We start from the raw sequence: 6,000 nt of genomic DNA on the forward strand, positions 1-6,000 counted from the left end.
CTATTTTGAAAATAGCAGATCTACAAGAGCTTGCAGTTCTGCTATTTTCAAAAGATAGTGAAGATTAGTTTAACTTAAGTAAATCATTTAAGTACTTTTTCTACCACTGGTTAGTTACAGAGGAACGTTGTGCCGACGTAGTTTCAATGTTTAATTTCAATGCAGATGGGGTCTGACTTGGAGGTCGTTTCGACGTCATTTCAATGTCGTTTCAACGTATAATTGCAACAGCTGCGGTCTGACTTGGACATCATATCGACGTTGTATGGACGTCGTTTCAACGTCTCATTGCAATACAGCTGAGTCTGACTTGGACATCGTTTCGACGTCATTTCAATGTCGTTTCAACGTGTCATTGCAACACAGCTGAGGTGTTGGACGTCGTACCGACGTTGTATGGACGTCATTTTGCGACGGTCGTTGGTGGTGGTTTCAGTCTGACTTTGGACGTCGTATGGACGTCGTATGGACGGTTGTGTGCAGAGAGGTCTGTTGAAAAGACGTCCATGCAACATTGAATTATGGATTCAACGTTGCAAGGTCCCCAGTTTGATATGGCATGGGGTCTTCAACAGGGGGTCAGGGACCCCTAGGGGTCCTCAACCCAAAGTCACTACAGGGGGGGCCGCCAGATCTTTGTGTGAAAGAAACCTTTTTTCTTTCTTTTTTACATTAACCACTTGAACCCTAGCATCCCTACTCTTAGGGAACATTAGCCGAAAATAGCCAATCCACAAGCTCTACGAGCTTGTAGATCGGCGCTTTTCGGCAAAGATGTTTGGGGTGTAGAGGGAATATATATATATATATATATATATATATATATATATATATATAGGGATATATATATAGGGATATATATATATATATATATAGGGATGCTATATATATATATATATATATATATATATATATATATATATATATATATATATATATATATATATATATATATATATATATCTCGAACCAATGAAAATTATTAACAAGCGCTTGTGACTAAATAGGTAATAACAGGTAACAGGTTTCTCTGAGCTGACAGGGTCCCTAAAGATACCATGATTGTTTATAGACTTATTGGACTGTTTGTTGTCATGGATACCAGAGTGAAACAGGAGTGATGTAGTTTCACCTTGAGGCCCCAAGAGGGCAGCTGAAGTCTAAGGAAAACTCCTAACGCTATGGACCAGAGCTAAACTCAACCATGAAGAAATGATGTATCCTGTTCACTTTTAGTGAACAGGATACATAGTGGTGGATACATAGTGGTGGATACATAGTGGTGGACAGTTTGACAAAAATATCTGGACATGATATTTTTAATTAAAATGTTAAATTGTGATATTATCAAACATAACTATCAAACATATCTACACGTCAACATATTTGGTAGCTTTAGTAGTTACTTTGCAGATTTATATTATTATTATGAAACATATAGTTAAGCCCTATTTTATAAGTCAGCTATTCAAAAATAGTCGAAGTGTAGATCTGCTATTTCTGAAATGGTTTGACAAAACATACTTTTGTAGCTACTGTAAGTATATTTTCAGGCCAATACCTTTTGTAGTTGTACTCAAGTAAACATTTGAATGCTGGCCTTTTTTACTTTAAAGAAATATTTTTACATTGTGGTTCATTTACTTAAAGTAACATTATTTTTAAATAAAATCGGAGTGCCTACTTGGTCACTGGTCAAATTGATTAATTAAATTAAAGACATTTGTCAAGGGCAAGGCAGCCATATTGACATACATAGTTGTGTAATGTTACATCCTTGGTGTCACCAATGATACTAATTAAATAAACATGCACAATATCAGCATCCTGACTCTGTTTGACCTGAATGAAACACAACCTTAATTCGTATCATTGGTGAAACTTGTAGGCCTACAGGATGTAGCATTACACAGCTATTTATGCCAATGTGGCTGCTGTGAAAATGTCTATTCCAGTCTAAGGTTAAACTAGTATCATCATATTATTATGTCCAGTAATTTAAATTACTACACTTATAAATACACTTTTAACCTGTAAATGCAATCAGCAGGACACCGCAGGGACTTGAACCCTGTCCTCGTAAAACAGGAGTGCCATACCAGTGTCTTTTAGCTCTTATTTACAGTAAAACAGGAGTGCCATACCAGTGTCTTTTACCGCTTATTTACAGTAAAACAGGAGTGCCATACCAGTGTATTTTACCGCTTATTTACAGTAAAACAGGAGTGCCATACCAGTGTCCTTTACATTACATTACATTACATTACAGTCATTTAGCAGACGCTTTTATCCAAAGCGACTTACAATAAGTGCATTCAACATAGGTAGGGAACGAAACTACTAATCACCAGAAGTCTTAAGTGCATTTCCTGCAAAAACAAGCAACCAAGAGTATACCTAGCGCTAAGGTAAAAGTGCAATATATCAGCTACCTACTTTCTTAAACAGATGAGACAAAATAGCAAAATCAAATGAGCACGAGCTAAAACCGACTAAACAAGATCCAATAAAACAATACAAAAATAAAACAAGAGTTCGTACAACTAGTTAACAACAAGTAGGCCAGGCAAAGAGGAAGGGTAGTGTTTCCTGAAGAGGTGGGTTTTCAGCCTGCGGCGAAAGATGGGCAGTGACTCTGCTGTCCTGACATCAGTGGGAAGTGCATTCCACCACTGTGGGGCCAGAACAGAAAAAAGTCGTGACCGTGTCGATCGACCAGAAGGACCCTTGAGTGACGAGGCAATCAGTCGCCCCGAGGTGGCAGACCGAAGTGGTCGGGCAGGGGTGTAGGCATCGACCATAGCCCGGAGGTAAGAAGGAGCTGTTCCTTTCACTGCCCTATAGGCTAGCACCAGAGTTTTAAACTGAATGCGAGCCGCTACAGGGAGCCAGTGCAGAGAACGGAGAAGGATAGTTGTGTGGGAGAACTTGGGGCGGTTGAACACCAGACGAGCTTTACCTCTTATTTACAGTAAAACAGGAGTGCCATACCAGTGTCTTTTACCTATTATTTACAGTAAAACAGGAGTGCCATACCAGTGTCTTTTACCTCTTATTTACTGTAAAACAGGAGCGCCATACCAGTGTCTTTTACCTCTTATTTACAGTAAAACAGTAGTGCCATACCAGTGTCTTTTACCTACTATTTACAGTAAAACAGGAGTGCCATACCAGTGTCTTTTACCTCTTATTTACAGTAAAACATGAGTGCCATACCAGTGTCTTTTACCTCTTATGGTAAGTAATGTAAAGTATACATGATGTAAACATGCAGGGGTGCACAATGATAATAATAATAATAATAATAATAATAAGGGTAATAATAATGGTAATAATAATAATAATAATAATAATAATAATAATAATAATAATAATAATAATAATAATAAGGGTAATAATAATAATAATAATAATAATAATAATAATAATAATAATAATAATTCACTTCAGGCTATTTTGAAAATAGCAGATCTACAAGAGCTTGTAGTTCTGCTATTTTCAAAAGATAGTGAAGATTAGTTTAACTTAAGTAAAGCATTTAAGTACTTTTTCTACCACTGGTTACAGAGGAACGTTGTGCCGACGTAGTTTCAATGTTTAATTTCAATGCAGATGGGGTCTGACGTGGACGTCGTATCGACGTTGTATGGACATACCAGTGTCTTTTACCTATTGTTTACAGTAAAACAGGAGTGCCATACCAGTGTCTTTTACCTCTTATTTACAGTAAAACAGGAGTGCCATATCAGTGTCTTTTACCTCTTATTTACAGGTTCAAGAAACCACACATTAACATTCACACTCTCTGAGAGTGTTAATGTTAGAGTATACCCGTGGTCATAATGAGGACACACATACATACACATATACATGCATACAAATCGAGCTGGGTGTAAAAGATGTTCTTGTCTTCCTCTGGGGCAACTTCGGTCACTTTGGCATGTCTGGTGTAGAGCATTCGTTCCACGGCTTACTTCTAACTAACGCTCGTGCTGCACAGGTAGAGGATGAGGCCGACTCCATGGTATGGTGGTCTTGCTTCCCAGAGTAGAGAACAGTTGCTCCATCCATCACGAGGCGCCCCTGCCGAGGCGATAGTCTCTCGTTGTCTTCAGCACCTGGTCCATACGACCACACTGGAACAGTGTTCATCGTCTTCAGCACCTGGTCCATACGACCACACTGGAACAGTGTTCGGACGCTATAGGTGGGTGCCTACTCTGGTGTTGGCGTTGAAGATCGGGGTCATCCGGGGTCGGGCTTCCTGTTGGCTTTCACCCGACCCCATAACGAATACATCCGAGGACATGCCTTCTCTTTTTTGCCGAAGTGTACCGGAATGGCTTCTTCTCGTCTGAAAACAAGAAAGAAAGCTACCAAGCATAAAAAAGAAAAATGCTCATTATTAGATTGTTCATAAAATATCATTAAATAACTTTGGTAGAGGTTTGAATTGTATAGTTACCTTGCCGTGATGTAACTCCAAAGGTGGGCAAGAAATCAAAAATAGTTGCTCCATTGGTTAGAAATTGATGATCATTCAAATTGTGCCGACTCATGTGATTAGTGTGACTTTCGGCGGCGGAGACCAACCGGCGTTTAACATCGAGGTGGATACAAAAACACAGAACGCACTGTCGTGGGTTTATGCATCAACGAAGACACACAGCCTACACACTGTCGTGACACACTGTCGTGAAATTCTGCGTCAATGAAGACACAAAACACACTGAAGTGGAATTCTGCGATACATCAGCGATCGATACACCGGTGGAGACAACCGCAGGCAGACCAGGGCCAGCGGCGCAGAGGAATCCCCCCCCATGCAGACAATCCATGGATAGAGAGAGATCTCCAAGCTCTCGATCTCTAGGGCATCCTCGGGTTGAGCCTTCCAGCGGCGTATCCCGTCATCTCCATCCTCCGTACGTCTAGGGCTGTCACGATTACAAATTTAAGTTGCTGATTAATTGTCATACAGATAATTGCGATTTTTGGCATTGAACATTGGAACATGTGAATACAATTTTCATATTGCCTTTAAGGGCAATAAATAAAAACATATTTCAATTAAAACATTTAAGTTGACGACTGTCATACAAACATGTGATCAACGATTTAGTTGTGTTTTTGGCATTGGAACATATGGATACAAAATTAATTTCTGTTTGCCTTTCAGGCTTCGTAATAAAACATTGCACAGGGCAGATATGACAAAAAAAAATTTAACGTCTACTCAGGCTTTTGTTAGCACCCCAGACAGTTTTTAAATTGCTTGATTCAGTATTTAGATATTTGATATTCATTTAATCAGACACGCCCCCTTCCTATACAAACCCATTGTAACTTCAAACTCCATTTTAACCATGTTAGATTCATTGAAAACACCCGTCCTCCTTGGTTCTGGTGACTGATATTGTCCTAATGCGTGAGGAGACCGTGTTTTTTCAATTACTTTTTTCATTTGTTTTTTATATTTTTGGGGGAAAACGTAAAAATAATGAAAAAAAAACTACAACACGGTCTCCTAACATATTAAAAGGACAATATCAGTCACCAGAACCAAGGACGGGTGTTTTCAATTAATCTAACATGGTTAAAATAGAGTTTGAAGTTACGATGGGTTTATATAGGAAGGGGGCGTATTCATAAAATGAATATCAAATCTAAATACTGAATCTAGCAATTTAAAAACTGTCTAGGGTGCTAACAAAAGCCAGAGTAGACGTTAAAATGACCCCAAACATGTTTGAAAGTGAAATATCCCTATGTTTAAACTTCACTCAAGAAACTCCAAAGCCAAATATTTCTGAATTACCATTTAAATTGGTGACAACTCCATCTAAACATTACAAACTACACCACTAACCTACAAACTACACCACTAACCTACAAACTCACTGCTGTCTTCATCACTACCTCTAAACATTACAAACTACATCACTAATACAAACTCACTGTTGTCTTCATCACTATCTAAACATTACAAACTACACCACT

Source organism: Gymnoscopelus braueri, assembly GCF_963280865.1.
Source record: "Gymnoscopelus braueri genome assembly, chromosome: 12".
In the NCBI taxonomy this organism is placed as follows: Eukaryota; Metazoa; Chordata; class Actinopteri; order Myctophiformes; family Myctophidae; genus Gymnoscopelus; species Gymnoscopelus braueri.